Source organism: Mytilus edulis, chromosome 8 (genome assembly GCF_963676685.1).
Source record: "Mytilus edulis chromosome 8, xbMytEdul2.2, whole genome shotgun sequence".
NCBI lineage: Eukaryota > Metazoa > Mollusca > Bivalvia > Mytilida > Mytilidae > Mytilus > Mytilus edulis.
The window spans coordinates 71,801,550-71,815,473 of NC_092351.1; the positions used below are offsets into that span (position 1 = coordinate 71,801,550).

At 32.4% G+C, this 13,924-nt stretch overlaps 1 protein-coding gene across 2 annotated transcripts in view; it reads left to right on the plus strand.

The window, feature by feature from the left end:
- Positions 1 to 63: 63 nt before the first annotated feature.
- LOC139486187 (prestin-like) overlaps positions 64 to 13,924 on the plus strand; it is a 42,137-nt gene continuing 28,276 nt past the window's right edge. The window contains exon 1 of one of the 2 annotated variants that reach the window (XM_071270976.1): positions 64 to 180. The gene's annotated coding sequence lies outside the window, so the exon portion shown is untranslated. Of the gene's footprint in view, positions 181 to 13,413; positions 13,483 to 13,924 lie in introns of those variants that run through there. The other variant, XM_071270978.1, reaches the window with a different exon arrangement.

A 13,924-nucleotide genomic window follows, 5' to 3' on the forward strand; every position in this document is an offset into this window, starting at 1 on the left:
CAATTTCAACTTAGTAACAGATTTTTACCTTTTTAAATAATTATGTGGTTTTTCGATTGTTAAGTTAACTGTCTTAATGACAGGTGGAGAAGAATTATTACCTGTCGGTTCACTTGATACAGGTAAAAGTTGGTTCAGTCTCGCTGCACTTTTTCTACTGTAATTGGGAGAGTCAAAAAGGTAAGCTCCAAAAAGTTCTAATTAATTTTATATCTTCATTGTGGTCAAACTAATGACCTCAAAACAATGACAAATTGTATGAAAATTTAAATAAAAAATAAAAATAAAATGCATCGTTTTTCAAACTTCAAAAGAAGAACAAGTAGAGATCAAACCCTCATATCATTCTAAAAAAAAATTTGTTCGTTTAAAACAAATAAAACTTAAAAAAGAAATTTGTTTTATTGCAGATTTTTATTTTTATTTTTAATTTATTTAATTTTTACAATTTTAAAAGTAATTCACACAAGGAAAATGTTCCGTTGATTCTCGTTTTTGGATAAAAATGAACGAAAAAAAATAAACAAATACATGACGAAGTTATATACCATCAAAAAGAATTAATATGAATGATATAAAATTGCAATGCACATTTTGTTTTGCTTTGGGAAAATTATATATGCATGTAAACTATGATAATTATTTTAGATTTGATGATTTGAAGTTTATATAAAGAATTAAAAGTGCAACCAAGGCAAAACATTGTAAAATCGAACAAAAATATGTTTGAAAACTTTATTAGTTTTTTGAACATGCATGCACAGCTTGAAGTTTATGTCAGTTTGTCTTAAACATCACCTTTCAGTTGCTTTTAGGTAATAAAAGGTTAGTTTTACATGATCGAAAATTTTGCGGTGGCTTAACAAAAAGTGATTTCGGGTTTAGATCAGCACTATAAATAGATACAGAGGAAATGAATCACGATCCCTATTCAAATTCAAATGATTTAGTAAGATGACTTCCGATTTAAAATTTAAAGGGAAAGTTTGATAATCTCCCATCACGAGTTTGCGTCAATTGTCTAGCTAGGATTTTTTTATGTATCTATTTATTTATTAAAAGCCGCAGACCTTACAGAAGCTGCGCATAGTAAGCTTTGCTATCATAAACTTGGTTTAGGCTTTAAATACTGGTTTGTATTTTATTGCAAGAAAATGTAAGTTAACCATGACTGTTATATGCATTTTCTTTATACACATTTTTATGCTATATTTTTAGTCGAGAAGTCCTAATTATTATACTTATACATAAGCACTGAGGTGTAATTTGTGTAATTTTCTTACTGACTAGTCTAGAAAAAAGTAAATGTTATTTAATCGTATAGAATTATAGATGTAGAACCCACAGTTGGCGCATACCTCAATTACCCCTCAATGTTAACTAAGATAGTGAAGTTAAAGCAATCTTTTATGTATACATATTCTTATTTTTAGACAATAAGGATGTACTCTATGAAAATAGGAAAAATGCAAAAAATTTTGTACTTTTTATTTCTGAACAACAGAACTTACAATGGACATTTTACAAAAGTATGCTCTGATTATTATTGACAGCCAAGATATTATGCAATTTTCGTCTTATTAAACTACCAGGTATATTTCGTATTATTAAAAATAAATGTTGGAAGATATTTTCGCACAGTACCCAAATCATTCTGCAATTGGTTGCCTGATTTACGTTTGCTGGCTGCTTAGTCGACAAAATATTTCGTACACAACTGAGGGCCCTCATGGGGTTTTTGATTATGTGATTACTTGGCCGTTTTTTTAATGATTATTTGATTATTAAGCCAAATATTTCATGATTATTTGATTACCTAGGACTGTATTTTTAGTTTATGATTATTTGATTACTAAAGAAAAGCAAATATTTAATGATTATGTGATTATATTGGCAAAAAATGGTGATTATGTGATTACTAGGACCCCCCATGAGGGGCCTCACAACTACCAATGCATATAAGATCATATAACAAGTATTCCAATGCTTCTTCATTCAAACTCTAAGATTACAACTCAATTTGGCAAATGCTATAATTACTGTTTTAAGTAAGCTAGCTCTCTTTTGATTTGATGCTCAAATGGTACAATACAAATGGTTCACCAATCCGTTCGTCTGATACCTACAATATGACCAAAAACACGTGCCGGATGCACTTATATCGGTTTTGAAAAATACAAATTCTGTAAACTGTTTATCTTGTAACCTACATGAGCTATCAGTGTACTTGAATGATGATAAAACGCCTACATGTTGTAATAAATCTTGTTTCATCTTAACCATTTAACAGTCTTCACCGAGGTCGTTAATGTAAGGGTGAAATGTGCACCATCCTTATTTTACCTTTGAAAATTGTATACTTTACTCTCGGCTACGCCTCGATGTGTACAAATTGTCTTCAATCAATATTATTGAACCTTACACATGCTACATGTATCTCTTCACGAACCGGGTTTATACTTAATCACAGTAAAACATTGTGCAATACCCCCATGCCGCACCTCTGCAAAACTAACCTGCTTGATGCATTACATAACATTTTTATATAAATAGATCACAAAATAAAATGTGATTGATGCAGCTGCAAAAAGCAGGTTTATAAATCACTATAAAAGATATGGACATACGTTTCCGTTTGTTCGTTTTTTTACCTCATGTTAAAGACATGTTAGGTTATCAATAAACTTGCTTTAGTATATGTTTCGTGCTTTATCGACGACTTTAACTTTTTAAGTAGTTAGCAATATATGTAGTTTGAAATTGTATATATTAAAAGATAATTCAGAAAAACAATATCAAATCACAACAAAATTGTGGATTAGTAACAACAATTTCTGTATATCTTCTTTTCGACTTATGTTATCTATATTTTAAGCAAACCATCAATTATTCCATTTTTATGTAAAGCCCCAGTCACACTGTCACATTTTATTCCGTTTTAAAATGCTACGTCTCAACTACGTTTTGAATAAAAATGTCTCGATATTTTGAAAGCTAGGTTTTACTAGGTTTGTGCTACGTTCTTCTCACGTTTTGCTACGTATTAGTATGTGTAGACCCACGTTTCCACCACGCATTTATACGTTTTGATACGTAGTAAGCACGTTTTGTTATGTTCCGCTAAGTTTGTTTCTACTTCGTTTCAATTTTCTCTACGTTTGTTGTTGAATTTTTAAAACATACGGGGCAGGTCCCGTTTTGAACAAAGGATCACTAAGTTTTGATACGTTTCGTTACGTATATATTCCCGTTTTGCTACGCTTTCAAAACATAGTTTTTGAAACGTGACAATGTGACTGGGGCTTAAATTAATAACACCGTAGCACGTGCACATCAAAATAGAATGCAAAACACAAAACAAACAAATAAGAAAAAAATGAGAATACCTTTCAAAATAATATTAAATGTTGGTGTTGTGGGCACGTCATGACCATGTGGAGTTAATTTTGAAGTTAATTTTGAAAGATTTCTAACAGCTAGTTTTCCAACAACGCATAACTATTATTAAAACAAACACATGGTACTTTCAAGAATATATTTTATTCAAAAATGGAATTAAAGCGCTAGTTATAGCAACTAGCAGCTACTTGGTGCTTTCTCTGTTTCGTTACAAAGTCATACTTCCAACATACACCATATTTCGCTACAGCGAAAATCTAATGCGGATATAAAGAGGAGGAAATCTTTTTTGTTGATCTATTTTTGTATCAAATTGTTGTCTACTATAATCATACAAGAAGTTTAACATCAAAATCATTATGTTCATGTACTTTTTTTGTGTCAGAAGATAGGTTTTTAAAAGTTGATCAGATGAAACTAACCACGACAGACGTCATGTCATGACTTTGATCATTTCATTGTGCTTTGTGATTACTTGGTTTAGACGTAGAATGTTTGTAAAAAAAACCAACAATAAACCAGTAAATTACCCTATGGTCAAGATAAGTTTTACCATTTAAGTTTTTGATGACGAAAATATATTTTGCGTTACCACAAAATGACTCAAAGCTCAGATAAAAACAAGATATATATTGATATATAGAGATATTTCTCTTCTGTGTGTTAAGTTTCATTCGCAAATGTTAACAATGTGTACTGGATAATGGACCTTGACTGAGGGGGACACCATTATGTCCATTAGAATGATATATAAAGCTCATAATACACTTGCATACCAAATATCATTGACTTACCGTAAGTGAACCTAATTATAAACTTTTACAATTGTCAGTGACTCCAACGACGCTTGAAACAACACGCGACGACGATGTGTCCCGCATCAGCGACTTTTGTCGAAAAGAAGGGGATGCAGAAAAGGATCGTTAGGGAATGAAATTTCAAAAACTGAGCTGTTGGTAATAAATTTTCTTATCCCAGGAATAGATTACCTTAGCCGTATTTAGCAAAATATTTTGGAATTTTGGGTCCTCAATGCTCTTCAACTTTGTACTTTTATGGCTTTACAAATATTTTGATCTGATCGTCACTGATGAGTCTTATTTAGACGAAACGCGCGTCTGACGTATAAAATTATAGTCCTGGTACCTTTGATAACTATTAATGTGATGCACCTTAGTTTTACCTCGCGTAAACGTGAGCAATTATTGAAGTACTAACTCCTACTGTATGGTTCCGAGTTAGATAGGAAAGAATAATAAACATATGTTTTAGTTTGAAATATTTAACGTTTTCCAAAATAGTTGTTCCAAAATGAAAAAAAAAAAGATAAAGTATTAAATAAAGTGTTTATCCGGATATCAAATCCATTTGCGGCATGTCATGTCCATTTGCAGCATCTCATGTCCATTTGTGGCAACTCATATCCATGTGTGGTGTCTAGTATCCCTGGATTTGCTACAGTGAACATCATGTCCATAAAATGTACTTTGCGGTTTGTGCAATTATCGTACGTTAAATGAAAGTAATGATATAAAACATACGTTTTTACCACAAAACGTAGATCGTCTGAACTATCATTTAATCTTAATATAAAAACACAAATACTAAGAGACTGACAAGTTATAAAAAGAATTAACCACTGGGTTAAGTGCTTAATTTGTGCACTAACCATGCATGCAACACATGTTCATAAAGCATTAGATTTAACATAACATTTCTTGTTAAAACTTGACCTATTTTTTTTGCGTAGGATTACATTTCCTTTCATCTTCTGTGAAATGTTAAGACCCATTCATTCGCATTGGTGCAAATCTGTAGTACAAAAAATGTAGATGCACCTTTTGGCTATTAAATGTTTGCTGAGTCAACATTTTAAATGTACACAGACAATGTATGTTTTATGGTAACCTCTTCCGCCTACCTAACTCAGAAAAGTCGATTTAACACTAAAGAATCAAAATATATAAGGATACCTAAGGAAACAAAGATTTATGAATTGAAAAAGTACAGACAATATCATGGAAAAGAAAAGAAAAAAGCCCGACCAACAATAATTTATAAAACGTTGACACCAAAAACAATATATCCAGCAACACGAACACCACAAACAGCCAAATGATATGCAGTACCAATTCCAAATGGTTTAGGTAACGCACAAATTATCCTTCTCATTTACTATTGTTTATTATGAGTATACTTGATATAATACGGTTGTAAAACGAGACAGAAGTACGGTCACTTATATACACCAGACATGCATCTCAATCAACATTTGAGATCCCATTACCACACTTAGGCTGATGTCGAGCGACTGATTTTTTTCACCATTGACCACAACACAACTTACACTTGGGAGTAGAGAGAGGGACGAAAGATACCAGAGGAACAGTCAAACTCATAAATCGAAAATAAACTGACAACGCCATGGCTAAAAATGAAAAGAACAAACAGACAAACAATAGTACACCCGACACAACATAGAAAACTAAAGAATAAACAACACGAACCCCACCAAAAACTAGGGTGATCTCAGGTGCTCCAGAAGGGTAAGCAGATCCTGCTCCATATGTGGCACCCGTCGTATTGCTTATAAGATATCAAATCCGGTAAAAAGTATAATTCGGTAGGTCACATTTATGAAAGGGAAGTGGATTGTAGTTACGACGTAAGGAACATATCCGATATCATTTGTGAAACTGTTATTACGGTACTGTTATTTCATAACGGTCAACCAACTCGTGATGGCGTCCGTAAAATTTACGAAGGGGTGATAGAGAATTATTCGTGGAGATTTTGGATAAGAACGTTGGCACGAAAGTAGATCAATGACAAGATTTGTTCAAATCGCATAAGTTAACTCTAGCGGATGGATGTGTTAGTTACATTTTGGATACATACATACGCAGCCTCCATCGTAAATCCTTAATTTGCATAAACTCTGCGATTGTAGAATATTTCCACCGTGTTTGCGATTTAGAATTTGTATCATGTTCAAGATTGTTTAAGGAAAACTACATACTCGATTGAAAAGGTTTACATGCCATCGTACTGATAAAGGATATATGTTATCCGAGATATGCCTTTGTATTGTTGTATACATATATAACATGTCTATATTATTGGCAACAATATTTTTTATAAGGGCGTTGGGTAGTTATGATATATTTATTAAGATAAAAATGTCTACATTATTTTCAACAATCTTTCTTATGAAAAACGATTGAGCACGAGGAGTCCGTCTTATGATGAAGGATGTATAAATGTACACCCGTTTGTTGATAAAGCGATGATATGGATTTAAAAGGAAAACTTGAGAAATATTTTAAAGGGTGTAATGTCCTATTGTATGCCATTATTTCATCGAATTCTAAACAAGTCGACTCATAATATAGAATTTGCGTTATTGACTTATCATTTGATTTGTCCCCCTCTTGTATGTAATATTCGTCACTGTACGTATCTCCCACTCACCCCAAAAAAATAACACGAATTTGCTTCTAAGTTACTAACGTTTTGTTGGAGATATTACCCTTTATCAAATACTTTTCCATATTATGTACATCTTTTCTTTTCATAAATTGCCGGTAGTTTACAGGCTTCTTTTTTAATTTGACCTTGCAATGCTCAGGTACTTTATGAAATATTTCTACAAGGTTATAACCGCAGTTCAATCAACATTGTGATTAAGGTTCTATATTCATATATCAGTAACTTTATGTCCCTTCTACAACTAATCATTTATGTTAAATGTGGTCTTGTCAGCATTTATCACCATTACTTGTATAAGGTGGTAAACTATATCTCATTTAGAAAATAAATCCAATACTATAAAGTTGCTGAAGTTCTTGTTTTTCATTTGCAACAAATTAAATCGAATATTTACCACACATCTTCTTTGAACGGAGTGATTTAATCACCATATGCAAATTAGAATTTGTTGCTTATTTGCAATAAACGAATCGTCATAAAGTTGCTTTTATTACAAGATTGGAAGGGATCACATAAAAAAATTGATAATTATAGCAAACCTTTATTCGGCTAATTTGAAGTTATAGTCTGCTCGCTGTGGTACTTGGCGAACACTTATCTATGTTTTTCCATTGCGTGAAAAACATCGATTTTAAAACAATAGACCAATTGCATGATGAAGGTATTTTCTTAACGGAACTCGCTTACATTTGACGCCCACAACTCTGATACAGAGGTGTTTCTTTGAGAAATTTTTGAAATGTCTTATTTACCCATATCTTTAAGAGAGTCACAGTCTGACAGTCATTAAACATTAATAACTGACTAATAGGTTGAAAATATGTTGCTTTTAACATTTATGTACATGCTAAAATGTATCTGTTTTATTTGGAACATTTCATACGAAAAGAACCATCATTTCAGATTCGGTCTCCGCTTTTCTAAATGGATGTTTCATTGATGTCAAACAATCTGTTTTAAACATTTATAGTTTAACCTTCGTGCCAACAGAAACAGTTTTTTAGTTAAAACATATTTTATTTGTTCAAGTATAAATTGGATAAGACACAAGTCAAACAGACTTATGAAGTCTTCTTCGTTTAACAGTTATAGCAATATAATACAAAACTATATGTATGAGCATGCATGTCTATATAGAATGGTATATCTATTTAGTATATACAACTCGTCTAAACATTAACCCAACAATGTTAGATCTGTAAATTTGCTTTCGAAAATTTTTGTTCTTCCCTTGCCGGGATTCGAACCCATGCTATTGTGATATCGTGACACCAAATCGCCTGCACTGCAGCCGTCCCGCTAGACCACACGACCACCTGGGCTCTACAAAAAAATTGCGAAACATTGTTGGGTTGATGTTTAGACGAGTTGTATATACATAATGTACACAGCCATGTATCACCATCATTGATGGCGATCCGATGGATAAATCTGTTGTGGAGTTGTCACTGACTCAGACGTACTTATATATATATATATATATAAATATGGATCAAAAGACGGAAAATAGAAAATAATCATAATAATACATAAAATTTTAAAAAAAAAAACAAAATAAATATTTAGAAGAAAAAAACAACAAAAAATAAAATTTAAAATTTAGAAAAAAAAAGAAAAATAAAAAGGACAAAAAAAGGGGGAAGAATTTTACTTAGATGATGATGTGTGTGCGCTCATGGTTTGCTATCTAGACAATTTGAAATCTTTCCAAATTTTTAATAAACTCGAAGACATTTTTGAAAATGGTTTGATCTTGCTCTAGAGAAAGAAGACAACTACCCGAGGTTAGTAGTTCTATGTTAATTTTACAATCATTTGGAAGCCAGCGCAGACTTTCAAACATTTTATTTCGTATGTTTGAATATAATATATAAAACTGTTTTAGAGACCCCTAACACAATTTTGATGAGTGTTAAATGTTTTAATATCGTATTTATGTGCTAGTTTCATGGTCTGTCATAATTAAAACGTCTTGGTGGACACTTTAACAAATTACGAAACACTAAATGTATCGTATGTATAAACGTTTATGTGACATTTATTTACTTAGGTGTCATGCGCATTGGGGTCGGTGTCAAACGTTTACCTTGTAACGTACATTTCAAATTTGTCAGCATACATATCAAATATAGCATGCAATGGAAAAGAAAAACATGTAAATGAAAGAGAAAAAATGCGATGCAACTTTTGTGTACCCTCTGTCCCATCCGCTAAGAAGACACCAAGCATTTATCTTAAATTTGTTGAGGGATTAGTGTTTTTCGGGGAATTACCTATAGTTTTTTTTTTATATTCAGAATGCTTTGATTCTTATCGTGAGAACTAGTTGCAGAAAGTGCAACGATGTTTTTCTTTCATTTTTAATTTATTATGAACTTTAATCTGATCAATTAAATTGCTTGTTTTTATTTGAAAACACGAAAACAAGAGATCAAATCAAACCCTGGAAAATAACTACAGATATAAAATGTTTGATATTTGAAAAGACCAAGATTATCATCCACAAAACGTTCCAAACCAAATTCCGAACTAAAGTATTACCCTAAGGCAGGGCAATTCAAAATATATCATGTCAGCACTTCGTGATGATTATTATCTTTCCTATATTTCATCAAGAAAAATGAGGTGATTATCTCAAATAAATATGAATTGTGATGTAAACTTTGACCAACTGATATATACAAACACAGCTTTTATACATATTGTACTTATACAAACAACAATCTGTTGCGAGGTGCAATAAGATTAAAATTATGCATAATATTTCAAACAACTGCACAATGTACATAATTCTGCAAGAAAGAAAATGCATGTTAAATCATCATAAGTGCTGTCATGATAAATATTATGGATTATGAAAGATAGTCTTAAATTTGAAATCTTTTCAGTTCAGCAAGGACAGGGTTAAGCTGATTTGTTTAATTTTGCATATCCAATTGAATGTAAATGTATATATCGAATTTATCTTAAAAATGTATGCACAATACCGAGAAATTATTCATTCTATTATAATACAGAGCGGAATTTGTAATGTCAACGGCATACCAGAACTTACAGATTGAATAATAATTTATATATGCATGTCTTTATCGAATCGATATCTAATACATGTATGAATGTTAGCCTCCATATGACTAATACAGTCAAAACTATATGCAACCCATGCATAAGTTAGACCGTTAGTTTTCTCGTTTGAATTGTTTTACATTTACCATTTCGGGGTCATTAAAGCTGTAAAGCTATGTACTATGTGCTTTGTTCATTGTTGAAGGCCGTACGGTGATCTATAGTTGTTAATTTCTGTGTCATTTTGTCTCTTGTGAAGAGTTGTCTCATTGGCAATCACATACCACAGCTCCTTTTTTTTAAAATTTTTCTACGTCAAAATAAAAGTGATAAAGTTTGTATTGAGACAATATATTTGCGGCTATGAGTAGTGTTAAAAGAGATAGATAAATACAAGGTGTAGATTATAACAGTTTCATTACACTAAAGGTGTAGTTAGGTGAATTCGAACGAATCCTGCTCTGTACGAGTGCAACATGCAGTCAGCGTCACTGATTAGTCTTACAGTGTAGACGAAACGCGCGTCTGGCGTACTAAATTTTAATCCTGGTACCTTTGATAACTATTTGCCGTAATAGTTGACGAAAAATCAGCTGTTTTCAAGAAACCGTATGATATTATCTAAAAAAATCCTAACTGTGACATGTTATATTACTATTAATCGGTCATATGCTTCCCCCCCTTTTTTTATGTTTATGAAAGAAAATAACACATGATAAATGGCGTGCGTCCGAAGCGCCTTTGACTCAGCTTTTTCTTGGTTTACCTTCATCAGGAACGCTAAAACCTAAATGTTTGAAAGCCAAGGAAGTTTAAATTTGTAGCAATGATTATTATCAGCTTTACGACTAAAAGGGACAAAAAAAAATATCAAACTAATTTAAAATCAACTTTCCTGGAGGAATGTGTTACCTAGCCGTGGACCATATCACAACCCGACATCACACCACTTAATCATCTTTCCCGTGAGAACAGCACTTTGGAAGAAAATGACCTGAAATGAATTAGACAAATATATGTAGCAGTGGAGGAATTTGAGTATGATAGACAATTGCAAATGCATGACACGAAATTGAAAGTTGCTCTAATTTCAAGTGTCTTTTCGACTGAAGATGTATTCCTTCCCAGTACATGATGCACCCATTTTCAACATCAAAATAAATAGAAAATAGTTTAAAGTATTTACAAACAATTGAATTCGGTTTATCTGACTTTATACACGTAAACAAAACCGCACACATTGGTAAACATATGTTTTGCTGTCAATTTGTCGACACTGACAAAGGTAATTTGTTAAACAAGAGAAAGTGGGTTTATGCCATTTACGTAATACACATCACATATGAAAATTAATCAAAGAGATGCATCGGCTACATATTCCAACAGTAAAATTGATACACTCTACTTGGAATAATAAAGCATGTTTGACAAAGAATTTATAGAGGAAAACAAAACAAGCCAAGCATATAATGATTTTGGAAACACTGAAACAGTGGCAAACATTCATATATTAAAAACGCACTACTTAAGTCTTTATATTGTTTCTCTTATCTTGGCCGTTCCTCAAATATGTGAAAATATTACATATTGAGAAGCGCATGCATTAACCCGCATTATTTACACAAAAAAGCTAATTGAATATGATGATATTCGCCGATTCGTTGAATGATAATAGACACAACTATGATTACCCTAGAAACGATACCGTGACTGTTGACATTGCTTGCAGAATCATGTAGGTTGAAATTACAAGGTAAAAAGGGGATGTACATAGCAAGCGAAATTCTCGTCCAAAATACAATTCCTCCTTATTGCAAGATTCAAATAATAATGTTTTTATTTTTGCAAAAGCCGAGACGGGATATATAAGTGTCGAAAAAAAAACAAAAAGTCGAATTAAAATTCATCAAATTTGTTTGCAGCTTTTCTTGAAGGAAAAAAATCCACAAACAACCAGAGACTTCGGTTCTATCAGGACTTGGCTTGGCAATACCAGACCTTTCTCGTAAAATCGCCGCTGACATATTTAGACGTTATAATGACACGGAGGTTCCAACTCAACTTGGTAACACTTACCTCAGATTGGACATGTTTTAGAGCTCATTATGGTCATGAACCCCTCAAGTATTACATTATAGCAATACATTCTTGCGTTACAAATGTTTGGGTTTTATTGTTCCTGATTGAAATTCAGAAAGGTTCTTATGATGCAAAATCAATTATAAAGTGTTATTTTCATACACACACATTATTAGTTTTAATAAAACCCTCGATCAAGCTGGATGTGAGTAAATATATTCATTTTTATCCTCAACTTCAAAAGGAAGCCTCAATCAAGAACTGTCAAACATCATATATGCTCTTTTAGAGTTAGAGAAGCACCTTACTCGCTTTTGCAGTAAATATTGTGCACAATTATACAACGACGAGCTTTCAAAGAGCGCATGCGATATCTATAAATTATCAAGAAAGATATACGTAAATTATGGCAAAAAATATGCTCATGATCTATAAACGCACTCGCAAACCACAAAATCATCAAGAAATTAAAAAAAAATATAGCTAGAAACATATAACTTGGGGGTTATGAGAGTGGGGCTAGAAACATATAACTTTGGGGTTATGAGGGTGGGGTCCAGAAACATATAACTTTGGGGTTATGAAGGTGGGGTTCAGTAACATATAACTTTGGGGTTATGCGGGTGGGGTTCAGAAGCATATAACTTTGGGGTTATGAGGGTGGGGTCCAGAAGCATATAACTTTGGGGTTATGAGGATGGGGTGCAGAAACATATAACTTTGGGGTTATGAGGGTGGGGTCCAGAAGCATATAACTTTGGGGTTATGAGGGTGGGGCTAGAAACATATAACTTTGGGGTTATGAGGGTGGGTTCCAGAAACATTTAACTCTGGGGTTATGAGGGTGGGGTCCAGAAACATATAACTTTGGGATTATGAGAGTGGAGTCCAGAAACATATAACTTTGGGGTTATGAGGGTGGGGTTCCCTAAGGAAGCAACGTTTGGAGTGGTTCTTCTAAAAATTCTTTACATTTACCACATATATATATAGCTCCATAGGGGGACCTAGGCACCCCACTCTCTCCCCCTATACAACTACCTCTGCATAGTAACAAAACTTCAGTTTGTCCTAACTTTTCCAGTTGTACAAAAAGCTACCCACATCAAACATCGGTACATTCCCGTGTTGGATGCATTTATATACTTCGAATAACCAAGGGAGACAAACACTAAATATTAATGATATACGTACATTCTATATATGTACTAATAGATAAACATAAAATTATAAATGTTGTTGTTCTTTTTTAATTATATCATCTCTTTAATCATATACAAACAAGAAATATTTGGTCATGACATTTAGCAAGTGTTTACGTCCGGTGCTTTCCCATTAGCACGTCGTACGTAAAAGCAGCAACAAAAGATTAGCCAATTACGATTTATTTTTCTTTATAAACTACGGACAGACAAACTTTTCAATTATGATTAAAAAACAATTATTGAGGTAAGTATTTATTATTATATTACCAAAGCATCAAATAAGCTATTTAAATGTAATAGCGAGAAAAAAATCTCGATTTAAATCATAATCTTTCTTTCTCAATTACATTTTGTGACTAATCAAACGATCATATCTCTAAAAACTGCAATCCTTCTATTTTTTGAAACCTATATATCATGTACCCGACCACAGAGAAACACTATTTCATAATTCATTAAGATCCATTAATTTAAGAAAACCATGAAATAAGTAAAAAAAAACGCATATCATTTGTATTCATAGTGCGAAATTCGCATATCGCGAATTATGTAAATTTGTGGCAATAGCATTTTATCAAAAGAAAAGAAAAAACATGTGCACTTAAAAGCGTGTACTTGTTTACATATCATACTAAAAGCCTTGACTGGTACCATTTGTCAATGTTTTACCTAGCATATACATTCCT